The sequence below is a fragment of the Syngnathus scovelli genome, chromosome 4 (assembly GCF_024217435.2).
Source record: "Syngnathus scovelli strain Florida chromosome 4, RoL_Ssco_1.2, whole genome shotgun sequence".
Classification (NCBI taxonomy): domain Eukaryota; kingdom Metazoa; phylum Chordata; class Actinopteri; order Syngnathiformes; family Syngnathidae; genus Syngnathus; species Syngnathus scovelli.
The window spans coordinates 23,485,556-23,499,775 of NC_090850.1; the positions used below are offsets into that span (position 1 = coordinate 23,485,556).

Below are 14,220 nucleotides of genomic sequence, written 5' to 3' on the forward strand. Positions count from 1 at the left end.
TTAGTCACGAAAAACAGAACAACTACAACATCAAAGACTGCACAAAGCTACGTCAACATTGCAGCTTAGCTTAGCATAGCGATAGCCTGTGAAGCATGAACGAAGCTTCGTGAGGGTTTTGCAATAATTCAAGAGGTAATATGGAGAATAAATATTGTGATTGTTGAGTTCACTTGTTCAGTTGACTGTCATGACTTTTGCGATTGTAACATAGGACTTGCCTGAAAGTTGAAGGTTAAAACTTGGAACTTGCTTCCACCTTTGATGCACTTTGAGTTTTGGATGGGAGCAGGAAGAATGATCACTTTGCCGTGTCCAAAATGCCAGCGCCGCTCCCGATGCATGCTGGGAAGATGAATGGCGCTCCCGCTGGTGGTAGGGAGGGAAAAGTTAGAAAGTGGCAGGGTTCCGCCTCCGCAATCTGATGTACTGCCCATCATTGTGGACTACCGCGGCAAAACATATGAACGGGACTCCACTTAACAATCGTTCAATTTTTTAAAGGATTGATTTACTCCCCCCAAAAACCCCACCAAGATCCTCAATTTCTGATGCATCACTTGAGGGTAAGTCATCTGTATTTCAAGCAGGTGCTCATTAACTCATTCACCGGCACCCCAGATAAAACACAACTTTGACGTCTATGAGCGTCAATGGCAGTGAAAGAGTTGAAGTGACCCAAGCAAAGGTTCTGCTCGTGTGACGTTGTACGTCGTGCTAGCAGCCGTGAGCCGCTTCACCCCCAACCGCCCGTCCGCCTCCTCCCCTCCATCTTCACTTGCTGACAGGCAGCAGCGGTGGCGGAAAAAGATGGTTAATTTCTGACGGGATATTATGCTACATCACCACTTGGCATTTCAAGTGAAAAATGACTTTCTGCTTGGCCTGTCGCCATCGTCGTCGTCGTCGTCGTCTACCCCAACCGCAGAATACGGGCTGAGATGAGGAAGTCGAGGGAAAGGAGATGATTAGAAATGGCTGACATTGGTGAAGTGAGCGCCTCTGATCCGCCGTCAAGCGTCGTTAGCAACGTGCTAACAATTCAACCTGCTTCTTTGGACGCATATTTGACCAAAGGTGACCAAAATGAATCCTATTTTGCTTGGCTCTTCAAATCCTGGCTCATTCATTAGCTTGAGCTTTTTTAACTCGCTGTCATAGATTAGCCGCATTGGAAGGGACATAAGATTGTTATCATGCCAACACTTTCAAACAGATTCTTTCTATTTACTACTTTTATAATTGTGTGTGTTGTGGGATTGTGTAGAGTCCATTTTGCTGTGTGTGTGTGTGTCTCTGCTTGTGTGTTGTCGTGCACTTTCAAGGAGTCTAATTTGTGAGATTGGTAGCCAACAAATAAGTCTGTACAAGATTAGAGGGCTAATTCGTCGGGCCGAACAAGAGCTGGAAGTGCGAATCAATGGAGCCGCCACGCTTACAACAGCACACACTCACCCTTCAAACGTTTGCCGTGATTAGCCGGGAAGGAGAGAGCGACGACAACATTGGCATCGCTGTTATTGACGAGAGCGGCCGCTGATTAGGAAGCGATACGCGCTCGTATTTGGTCACGTGACCTCCAGCAACGTTCGCACCAATTGAATATTTAACAACCCGACCGAGCAGTCGCAGCGCAGCGGCTAGAGTTCTTTTTGCGCATGCGTTGCTTCATCTTGTGTGGATCTTTTCTTTCAATCATCCATCCATCCATCCATCCATCCATCCATCCATCCATCCATCCATCCATCCATCCATCCATCCATCCATCCATCCATCCATCCATCCATCCATCCATCCATCCATCCATCCATCCATCCATCGGCATCCATCCATCGGCATCCATCCATCCATCCATGGCTTCTTCATCCGCAATGCTGACCACAGCAAAATAAAAGCAAAACCTCCGGCTGAGCTCCTCTCAACTTTTTGGTGGGGCTGCTCGGATGTTCTCTTGACCAATTAGCACAGCTAGCATGTACTTGAACTTTTGCATGCAATTGTTTGCGCATATATGTGTGTGTGTGTAAGCGTAGCAATACGCAATACAACAGTGCGCAGGCAGCAGTGAAGAGTTTTAATCTCATCTGTCTGAACGTCTGTTGGCAGCTCCGCGTTGCGCGTGTCCTGCGGGGCCGCCTTGTTCACATCAGTCTTCCCGCTCATGTTCGACAAGCCGGCTTTGTTTGTACACAAACGCGAGCGCTTGTCATTTTGATTCTTTTGTGTTGCTTGTCTGACTATGTGTGCATGTTTGCATCACTAACATCAGTGTTTTTCTTTCAAGTGTTGCACAGGCAACATGCTCACAGATGTCGCTTATGTGTTTTGTGTTTACCCACGCGCTAATGTTCCGAAGAGCTCACTCGCTCGCTCACGTGGACGTTTATTGACGCGTAGCGTGTAAATATCTTTTAAGTGGCTTTAAAAATAAAGTCACATGGTTGTAAGTACGCAAAGGGCCAACGGGGGCCATTCCTCGGCGACCTTTGATGTCGGTGGCCCGCACACACTGCGGCGGTTGGGACGTACGCAGGAAGTGATCTAAGCGTGTATAACGTTCACGGCGCCCCCCAGGGGAGCCGTTAACTTGAGACGCCAGCGAGATGACGTCTTTGAGCGCCACATGGCTCCGCTAACACAAAACACATGCAAACGCGCTCCACACCTCCGCCGGTGACATCATCACTTCCCGTGCGGGAGGGCGTGATGTCATCGCCGTGGAGCCAGATAACAACGCGAGTACGACGAATTCAGTTACAAAATATACAATTTCGACCTCTCGGCGCAAAAGCGGCCCAACACGTCGACGATCCGTGTCGGAAACAAAAGTCGCCCTTTTGCACGAAATCCGAGGCTGCGATGAATTCCCAAAACCGTTTGCGGCTTTATTTCTCCTGCAAATATGTTGGGAACTTCTTCAATGTGTATTATGCATGCTTGGATGAGCGTTTTGTTACAGGACTCCCAAACAAACAAGTTCCCCAACGTGTGTTGGTTCTTAGCCGCGAGCGAGTCTTAACGGCCAGATAGTTGAAAAATAAAATCAACACAGGCTGGAGGATGCTGGCTCAGGTCTGAAGAGTTTAGCTCGGGGACACTATTTTATTTTTGGGGCGTTGGTGTTGCTTTGATCCAGCTTTTCTGGAGCGCTGTGGCGTAAGCCGCGCTGCGTGGAATGTGTGTGCGGCGCTAACGCCACAAAAGGCTTACTTATCTGGGCATTACCTATTAAAGGTTTAAGCCCTCCGCGTCCCCTGATAAACACTTCCTATAAGGCCGCTATCTCCCCGCGGCCTTATCGCGCACTTGAAGGTCCTTCCAGCCGTAATTTGTTTAATTAAAGTGTCATTTTCAGAGGGAAATATGGCCGCCGCATGCAAAGAAGTTGATGTGCATTTCCATCCGTCCTTTTTTCCTCTCTGCTTGCTCTTTGTCCGCAGCTTAGATTTAGATTAACTCACTTTTTTTTATTTTTTTTGCCACACTATTTTCTCTTCATGTTTGCAAGCAAGGAGGGGAGGGAAAAAAAAAGACAACGGGATCAAATCTGAGTGCCCCTCTCCCTCCTTCGACACCCCCCCCCCCTTGCCCTCCCTCCTCCTCGGAGCACATTAGCTGCTATCTTAAAGGGGCCCGGAGAGGATTGGCTCTGCGGCCCCAGGATGGAGCTCGCCTTGTCAGCGCTTTGCCTGATTTCACTGTGTTTTCATTAGTGGCAAAAAAAGAAAAGCAAGGAAATGAACGGGAAAAAACAAGCGCGGCCGTGGCCGCTGCGACTGGATAACCATGACACGGGCTGCAGGTAAACACGGCCCGGACGACACGTAAGAGTCAGAAGCCTTTGCTACATTCAAGGTCTACACTTTTTTTATTTTTAGTGAAATTTTAATATTTGTTTTAGGGTTAGGGTTAAGTTTAGGGTTAGGGTTACATGTGAAGTTTTTTATTCAAATTGTATTTTTATTTTGTTTATTTATTTGTGATTCTTGTGTTTGGGGATCAAATTCACCCTCCTACTTGATGAGGAGAAAAAAAAGAAAAGTAGAAAATGAAAAGGTCCACCTAAAGATATATACTATACATTTCCCGATCACAAGACGCGTGGGAGTCGGCCGGTCGGCGCTTCGAATTCAACTCGGCCAAACTTTTTCCGAGTTCAGCGGTGAATTCCGAAAAGGGAAGCAAATCCGAAGCGGAGCTTTGCATGTTTTATTTCGACGGCGGTAATTATAGAGTCTCTCTCGGCGTTCCGGAAGGCCTCTAATGAGTTCTCCACGGACCTCGCCTTTATTTGCGCATTTGTTTGTTATTTTTAAACTTGATTAAGTCCCCTTGTATTTATCAAATCAAAGAGGAACGGGAGATGAACGCATAGAAGTGTCTCCGAGTAGGTGAGATCAGACTCTTTGCTCGTTGCGTTCTTTGGCAAATTCTTTGCACAACTCGCGTCACAAGAAGTAAGCATCTAGAACAGCTGAACTTTATGTGGGGTTCATCACAGGCGCTGACTTCCATTTAACTCATTCAGTGCCATTGACGTCAAAGATATGTATTCACTGGGTTCATGACTGAACTGTTTTGGTTGTTTTTGACAAATTGAGGAAAAAAAAAGGCATCCGAATTTCTTTGGGCTTTTTTGCTCTTCTGAAGTCTGCGTGCGATCTGTGAGCCCACGCAGGCGACCGTGCATCAGCGAGCCACCTTGCAGCGGCCATATCTGCTTCCACGCGACTTTGCCGGCGCTTTAGGAAACGGCAGGCCGAGATTAATGAAATGATTATCATGACTGATGATGTTACCTATTCGCGGAAAAAAAGAAAAAGGGGAAAAAAATGACTTTGGTGGCGTAATGGTCAAACGGCGGGCGCGGTTGACAGAATTATTAAAAGAGGAAGAATTGAGTAATTCCTCCACATTTATCAGTCTGCGCATCAGAGTTAATATATATTGTAGATCTCACCTCGCTATTCTTCTTCATATTTCCATCCTATTAGGACACCGGCCACTTCATTCACATCCAAGATGGAGGCTGAAAAGAAAAAAGTCGGGGGTGGGTGACACGCTGACCACAAAATGGTAAATGGGATCTCGCCGGCGCCATCTTTTTCCCCCGCTGACATGATAAATACCCGCAGTGCGGCGTGATGAATGTTTTTATAACGCGTGGCAGCGATAACGTTCCGCTATTCATATTTGGCCGCCGTGTAAAAAGCGGCGAGATAAAGTATGCTACTCCAGCCGACCCGCCGCTTCAACACGGGAAGTCAACCTGCCGCGTGATAAATAAACAGATAAATTGTGATAAATGGCCCGGAAATAGGAATCGACGGCAACCCTCGCATCTTGAGGCGGACCCGAGTCTTCGGCGTTTTGTACTTTGCCAAAACAAATTCACTTTTGCGACATTCCGCTTGTTGCTCTTGCCACGTTTTGGCTGTTTTGTGCGTCGACTTGGGGAATATCGCGTACGTCTTCATCACGGGCCCGGCGTTCCCATTGTGTTTATTTTATTTTATGAAGCGTGGCGCCTCCGCCACATCTGCGAGGAGGCCGTAATGGCGCGGCGCGGCCCCGTGAGGCGGTGCGGCGTTTTGCCTCGCGGGACGCTGAACGGCGGCAGGAAATACGGCCGCCGTGAGAGGCACTGGCAGATGGCTGACGAGGCATTTTTACCCATAACGCCCCAGTAAAACTTTAACTCCCGAGATTTAGTGCTAGCGCGCTGCACTTAGCGAGCAGCCGCCGCTGGCTCTTCTTCCCCTTTTATTTATTTGTTTTTTTTTTCCCTCCTTTCCTCTCCTGCCCTCAAAAGTCCAAAAGTGATGGTTTTGCAAGCGCCGCGTAAACATGCTTTATTGACGGCCGCGCTCCGGGATGCAAAGGGTCGGTATCATTTAGCCCCACGACACTTTTAGAGGACAAATAAAAGCTCAGATTTGCTCAAACGTTGTTGTCAGGCCTCATCGATCGCCCGCGTGAAAATTAAATTATTCATCGTGTCATAATATTGACTGATGACGACGCCGGGCCATCATTTAGGGAAGCCAAAGGTCTCCTAGGCAACAATGGCAATTAAGGCTTTTAATTCGCCCGGCGTAGTCTCCGAGGGCCCGGCCGACCCGGTCGTTGCTCTCCATTTGCGTCGGACGCCAAAGTTGTCCGAGCGTTTGTGCTCGTTACGCTTTTTTGTTGAGGAAGAAAAAAATCAATCGATATTAAGATGCGTACGGCTGAAAACGTCTTTCCGACCTGGGGTGAGCCCATTGGGCTGGGCTGCGATTGCGTAAATAGCCGCAAGTCAGCGAAGACATTGTGACCAATCAAAAGGCCGGTCGGCCGAGCTGGCTTAAGGTCAAAAGCTTGGCCCAACTTCTTTTCAGATTGATAAAAAGCACTGCTTCAAGATGTTGCTTTCTGATAACGACGCCTAGGGTTGCATTTGAATTTTGGATTGGCCCCTCTGAGGCCGCTTGAGAACGGGCAGATGTTATAGGGCTCGGAATGGCGCAGCTGCAGCCGCCGTGTCTGTGTGAATATTCCTCAACGTGGCGCTACCATTTGCTTTTACAGTGGCGGCGGCGGCGCACATCTGCCGGGCATGTCTACCTGCTGCCTGTAAAAGGCCCGTGCGGCGCTCGTAACCCGCCGCTGAAATAAACAACTCGGCCACTTGTGAATTCAATATTTTAATTTGCAGTCTGTGTGTGTTGGGCTTCCCTATTAACGTCTATTATGATATTATTCAAGGTTTGTTCATAAACCAAGGCCTGCAACGCCTCACTCTGCTCTGACGGGATGTGGACGAGCGTTAGCGGCGTCTTGTTCTCGTCGCTGAGCGTTTTGACAGCGCGGCGTGCGTGACGTGACGGTGTGTGTGTGTGTGTGTTTGATCCCTTGTTGTCATTAGCGCCCCGTGATGGCGCACAGGAAGTTTCCCGGGCGAGTGCGGCGGTTAAAACACCAATCGAGGTCATTCCGTAAAATCTGGCCCCACGGATATTGTCAATCAGGCCATCAATGTGTATTCACACACTCTCACAGTCGCCACACAAACTCACATGCAAACACACACGCACACACACTGGGGAAAAGAGACAGTCCAGAGCTGCAGCTTGCTGTCATCCCGTCACATGATGCAGGTCCAGCCATGCGTGTGCGCGTGTGAGTGTGGGTGCATGTTTTGTCCTTGGACAGGTGACACTTTCATGGCCCAGTGAGACAGGTGTCAGAAAAAAAACAGTCCTTCTTCATTGTGTCCACAAACACCTGACAGACAGACAGACAGACACTTGCGCGTGTGCACACACAAACACGCACATGAACGCACACGCACGCACACAAGGTGATATCAAAATGCACCTCATCTGTGTGGATGTTTTCCGAATCAGCAAAAATCCAAATGTTGCTGTCCTAAAATATGTCCGCCAATTTAAATGATGTGTTTGTGTGCGTGTGCGTGTGTGTGTGTGTGTGTGTGTGAGCGTGTGTGCGATGCTCACTATCATACCTTAGAGGCCAACAGATGCCGTTCCACCCCCACCATCGCAAAGTGCCTCCTGCTTTTATCGCTTTTGCTGTTTCCCATGCAGCTCGCCTGCATAATGAGAGCCCTGGAAGGAAGGAAGGAAGGAAGGAAGGAAGGAAGGAAGGAAGGAAGGAAGGAAGGAAGGAAGGAAGGAAGGAAGGAAGGAAGGAAGGAAGGAAGGAAGGAAGGAAGGAAGGAAGGAAGGAAGGAAGGAAGGAAGGATTTGGTCGGCGTCCAGGAAGCCAGGCAGGAAGCGTGTCTGGATCTGAGTGGCGTGAGGGGAAACAGAGACCATTCATTAAAATCACAATCATTTGAAGGCAACCTGCAAAAAAAAGTGCACAAAATGGCTTCCGTTTTGAACATCCTCATTTGTCGCCATTTCCTCTCAGGTATGCATTGATTTGGGCTACTTCGAAATGCTTCCAAGACAAAAAATATATATATATATATATATATATATATTATTTGTCTGAAAACAAGAACAAGCTCATATAGTATACAGAGACATTATGAATCTTATCCAAATGAAAAAAGGCTTCCAAGACAACCCAAACAGTCCCAGTGCGAAGGAAATGACCCGGAAGAACGACAATAAATGTAATCTAGCGGCGGCGAGCTCCGTTTCCAGTTTAGGAGGACCGACCCAGCAAGCCGGCGTGGGGACAGAAGAGCAAAAGGAAGAATGCATTTGGGAAAACATAAAAGCCATTGCGGCTGACATTATGACACATTAAAGCTGTTTTGTATTTTTGCTTCCCAAAAAGCCCGGCCCGTAAATTTGCGGCGGCGCTCTATTAAGTGCGACTGATCCGCATCCACCTGAGGACAATAAAGGAGTGCGCTTCCTCCAAGACGCATCTCCGGATTGTTTTTTTTGCTCCCCTGCCTCCCCTCTGCTTATCACAGCAAAGTGCTTTTAATTTGCCTCTTCGCCCAGACGTCCCGCTTCCCATTTAACGCCGCGTCTCCATTGGCTGGCCCAGCCCCGGCGGGGCGGCGGCAGAGCGTCGGCCACCCTCCGCCGCCGCCACCGCCGCCGCCTTTATGGCCTCCTCTCCACCGCGCGCGCCATCCACCTTTTTATGTCCCGCCCGAGAGCGACAAAACGTCTCCTCAGCAGTTCCGCCGCTCGTCTCCCCTCCATCTTGCCGCGCTTAATTCCCCGCTAAGTGCGTTCGCCGCACTCGTTAACTGATTAAGCAGTTTAATTAGGCCGCGCGCGCGGCGGAGACGCCGAGGAGTTGCGACTCGGAGAGCCGGCGGAATGGCCGAGCTGAGACCCGGGGAATGGAGCCGTGGAACAAATGCGGGCCGTATTTCTTGTCGGGGAGCCGCGCTCGGGATTTACGGCCCAAATTGAGCGCCCAAAAGAACCAAAGTCCGAGACGCCCGCCACAAGCGGGTAGTCGGCCATTTTGCTTCAAAAGAACGGAAGTGAGATATTCTGGATTCTAGTGGCCCTTTTTGTGCTAGTCCTGGTTCCGTACCAAGTAGTTGACCCAAATGAGCCCCAATCCCAAGCAGGCGAATACATTTCTGACAGCTAACCTTGTGAGAGGAAAGGCATTGGCGCCGCCCTCTCGCACCCCCGGCGTGCCCCCGCCCGCCATTACAGGTGAGATATCCAGTCCCACTCTTGAACGGCAGGAGGTCAGCTCTGACCTGCGTGAGGCCCGTTGGGCTTTAATTGAAAGACGGCGGCTCACGCTGAGGCGGACGCGGGCGGCTTATTACTGGCATGGCTAAAAATACACGGCGGGCCAAAATTACTTCATTGTAGCTGTGACGTTGTAACAATGTGTCAAGCAAATGTTCAGCTTCCAAAAAAGGTTGGTGTCAAGAGTTTCACGGAAGGTCGGAACTTTCAAATGAGGCAAATTCAAAGTAGGCCTTGAAGCCTTGCTTCTCTATTTTTGGCCCTCAAGTGTGTGTGTGTGTTTTGAGGGTCTAACCTCTGACCTTTTAAGCGGGAGCATGTCTGGGTCGAGAGGATCACCAGCAGGTCACGCAGACACAAACATTCTTAAGTGGGCGTCCGTTGGGGTGCGCTCGGTTCGTTCACCATGACAACAAGACCCCAATTATTTGTTTGTTGAACAACACACGGTATGCACACCGCTACGAGTGACGCACATTCATTTATTTCCCGCGTCCCATCTGACTTGCTGAGTTTTAGAGTTTTTATATCTTCATAAGTACCGCAAGTATTTTTTTCAGCGTTACATTAGTTACTGGATTACATTACTCCCAATAATTTGCATCAACACATACGGTGTCATCCGTCCAATCGAATCTGACGTTGACGAGCGAGCGACGATTCAAACGTTGCCATGCGGCAGATTTGATGGACGCCCACAGACCGTGCGAAGGTGGGCCGAGGGGCAGGCTGGCATCTGGGGTGGCAAAGATCAACGGCGCACAAACGCAGACGACGGGCCGAGACGGAGCATGACGTTAACAGCGAGGCGCTGACAGCGGCTCCGTCACTGTCACTTTGACGACCGGAAAGCAGCTGCAAATATTCAAATATTTCTCCGTCGGCCGCTCGCGGTTGCTTATTGGCAGCAGAAATTGTTTTCCTCTGCCGTCTGCTGCGGCCCTCCCCTGAGACCCCCGTTTACCACCCAGCAACATATTGGCAGTTGACGCCAGGCTACTCGTCTACGCTTGCCGCTCACGCGCTCTTTATCACCCACACACGCACGCACGCACGCACGCACACACACACGCACGCACGCAGCGCTGCTATACGTTAATCCTCTGCTGTGTGATGTTTCCCTGCCATCAGCATAATCAGCTTTTCAATTTGCAGCCCAGCTTTGTCGGCAAACGGCGGCGCGTCGGCGTACGTTTCAAGGCGTTCCGCTCGGGCACGACACTTAAAACAGCCTCCGGTGCAAAAAAAACAACAAAACTCATCACCTGTCATATGAGACGACTGTATTGCGGCGGTTTTGATTGGTGTGTCGTCCGGTTTTCTTTTGCGTTTGGGAGAAAAATGGCGAGCGTGGGCCTCCGTGACAGCTTTTGTGTTGCGAAGAGCCAGCACAAAAGACCGGCGGCCTTCATTTGCATGGCGATGGCGAGACGCCTCGACGCTAAGCGGCGCTGAAATTGACCATATTTGCACATTGATATGTTCGGAGCGGCAAGAAAAGCTGCACCGAGGCTCAACGGCAGGCCTAATTGGGCTCGGGTCTGGAGTGGAATCTTGGACGGCAAGATGGAGTCGTGCTTGGAAGTTGGCCTCTTAGTAAAAAAGAAAAAGTATCACTTGAGGGCTGCAACTATCAAAGGATGTTATAATTGATTATCAATCATTTGAAAAAGTGTCAATAGTGAAAAAAGTTTTAACAACATACGTATATATGTATATATATATATATATATATAACCACACACAAATCAAATCATTTTGCAAAATGTGTGAGCATAGTGAAAAAGAGCACGACCACATAAAAGGGAGGAAGAGAGCGAGCCCACTGGCTTTTTTCCTTGGTGGCCCCGCAGGAGGTATTTGCGTCTAACGTGGCCACCAAATGGTCTTATTAGAGCGCCTCTCCCGCAGAGGGCCCCGTACATACATCAGCCAGAAAGTCCTGATTGTTCCGGGGGCAACGGCGCTCATTACTCAGCCGCTCGCCGCCTTCTTTGTTTTTCATCAGCTGACCCCATCTCACCTCTCTTCTGAATCCTCCGTGTAATGTTTATTTGAGGAGCCGCCCAGCACGGATGGAAGATTTAGCCGAGGCGGCCCGCGAGCACACCGGACGGACGCGGGCCGTGTTCTTCCCCGGCCCGGTGAACTCCGATTGACCCGCGAGTGATCCTCCGGTCAAGATGGATGGCGGCCGGGAGGAGGTGGCGGCATTACGCTCGGCCAGAAGCCTTGTTAGCGCGCTGATCCCTCTTTGTTACAAATGTCACGTGGGACTCAGCTGTCCCAACGTTGGGTACGCTTGTGCAACGAGTCCAGCTGAACGCTTCATAAAACAGCACAACAGAACAAGAGCAAAAGCTGCCTGTCAGATTCATGCTGGCTCCTACTTCAAAAGTGACTTTCAATTGGATTGACTATTCATTACGTTTTAGAGCAGGTTCGTTACCTTATATCCCTACAACAACGCTGCAAGCGACCTCACCGATCTCACTGTGGCAACTGACAAATAAAAGCATCTTGACACTGAAAGATGTGACTATCAAGGCTACTTTCCCCAGCTAGCGCGAAAGCTAGCCAAACACAAGACGCACGCTAGCTACGCTCAAGCGAATGATCTTCCTCCGGTCCCGTCGCTCATCCTCAAACGCCACCTTAGTTAGCACGGCTGAATCCGCAGCGGGCCCGACAGCCGGGTTCATGTGCAATTTAGGGAGCTGTATATTCCAATTAGCCGCCACGGTCCCGCCGCTACGGCTAGTGTACAGAGGGAGTCACATTCAATTACAGCTGGCGTCCGCTGTGGATTTGTGTGTTTTTTACCTGTCCTCACGCATAAAGTAAACGTGGCGGCTTCCTCCGCCGGCGTGTATTTATGTTTATGTGCGCCTTTAATGGCTCCCCATCACAGCAAACATCATTTACATTAAAAACAATGTGCGTGCCACGGCAGCAGCTTGTGAATGATGGTCAGCAAGCTGTCCTACATAACTCCGGCTTAAGGCAAATAAAAGCACACACAATATGCTAATTTGCCGCCCATGAGAGGGTGAGGACCAAAACAAAACAATAAGTGCCATATTTGTGCCAATACATCATTATATGACTTCCCTTTTGATTTCCCTTCTTTACTCTTGACTTATTATCATATGAAAATAATCAGGAATTTATTTTTAAAGCCCGTGCTTCGTGGCTATATTCTTAACATATCACAAATCGTTTGATGTGTTGAGTGTGTGTGTGTGTGTGTGTGTGTGTGTGTGTGTGTGTGTGGTTTTTTTTCTATTTAAAAAAAAGTGCGCCTCTAGAAGAAAACAAAGGCTCGCATAAATTAGCGGCGAGGACTGCAATTAGACAGTCGCAGTGATTGCAAAGGAATAATTACTGAAGAGAAACAAGGCCAGTAAAAAAAAAAAAAGAAATAGACATATAAATAAAACATCTTTTTTGGTAGCAGCGGAACATAATTATCAATTACAAACGGTGCATTGTTTCCGCCGCTTCCTGTTGCACTGGGAGACAAATGCATATACGTCCGTCCAGAGAGGCTACAAATGCAAAGTGTGCATCTGAAACATATACGCGAGTAAACGGAGCGTCTTTTAATGAGCCCAAGTGGCAGCACATTCCCTCAAGAGGATTTTATGGTCTTCTATGGAAGCGGAATGCTGTCGCCAAAGTGGGAGATGAAGACGCAGATTTGAAACATTTTCAATATTTCACAATGCAGATTTTTTTCTTTTCGAACATGGAAAAATGACGCCACTTTAACAAAGGGTCACGCGGCATATTTACCAAACTATTTTATTTATTTTTTGAATTGTATTGAAAGTAATTTCAACATGCTAGCGTGTGGCTAAAGCTTTGAAACAATGGCAGGGTTTGGAATTTGCCATCTCAGGCGGGCTCCAGCCTAATCGGGATAAGCGCTAACGTAAACGCATGGCTGGGTGGGCTGCTTGGATTACAATATGAATTATTGATTGAACACAAGACGTGAAGCATTCTCTCGTCTCCGATGCCCACTCTGCTTAACTTAGAGCAACAACAGTCTCTAATTCACGCCGCAAACTTTCCCTTCTCCGATACCTTGATTTGATATACTCCGATAGAGCCGTTTGCCCAGACGCCATCAATTGTCTATGGATTTTTCCCAGCGCTCCTCGCCAGAGAAACAAAAGGCGGAGGAGACGAGGCCGAGGGGCTTTATTGATATGGATGTCGGTCCAATATCGCCTCCTTTCGGCGCTGATCAATCACGACGTCAGCGCCAGACTCCCCTTTAGCCCGTCTCGCCCGGGGGCCCCCATAAGCTCTTTGGATGTTTGGATGGATGGATGGAGAGATATGGATGGAGAGATGGAGAGAGACGAGATGAGGAGAGAGAGAGATGAGAAAAAATAGAGAGATGAGGAAAAAAATAGAGAGATGACAAAAGATAGATAGATAGACAGACAGATAGATAGACAGATAGACAGAGTCATCAAAAAGAGGATGTATTTATGAGGATGGGCAGGGGACATAGTGGGGGCTACGGATGTACACCTGGCGTCCGGCACAGATGGCCATCATCATCATCATAAACATCGTCATCAGCATCTCTCACTGCTTACCATCACTTCGCATTGCTGCCCTTCTGTCGCGACATCCACGAGGCACACACACACACACTCACAGATTGTCGTCATTCCACGCTTGGATGGTGTGAGTCGGTCCAGCTGACAAAAAGTAATTATGGTCCATTAGTCAGAGAGGCTCATTTGTTTGTTTGTTTGTTTGCTCTTCATCGGTGGTGGATGAAACGTAGGAAAATGGCGTCTGTGCTCAGATAACAAAAAAAAAAGACCAAAAGAGACGAGTGCACCTTGTGGTAGCCAGCACCAAACTACGTATGACACATTTCACTTTGTTATCATAAGCAGCGGTGCGCAAACGTTGCCGTGACTCTCAAACGAGCCAATTAAAATCTAAACAAGTCATTGTCTATGTGGCTGACTTGAGGCTGGCCGAACCTTTTGGTGGTGACGGTCCTGAA

General features: G+C 48.7%; 1 long non-coding RNA gene across 1 annotated transcript; it reads right to left on the reverse strand.

Moving 5' to 3' along the window:
- Positions 1-225: 225 nt before the first annotated feature.
- On the reverse strand, positions 226-7,785 carry LOC125967022 (uncharacterized). The gene is made up of 3 exons (XR_007480647.2): positions 7,508-7,785; positions 4,961-5,029; positions 226-369 (listed from the first exon to the last, which is right to left on the reverse strand). It is a non-coding gene; the product is annotated as an uncharacterized lncRNA (long non-coding RNA).
- Between the last annotated feature and the right edge of the window lie 6,435 nt (positions 7,786-14,220).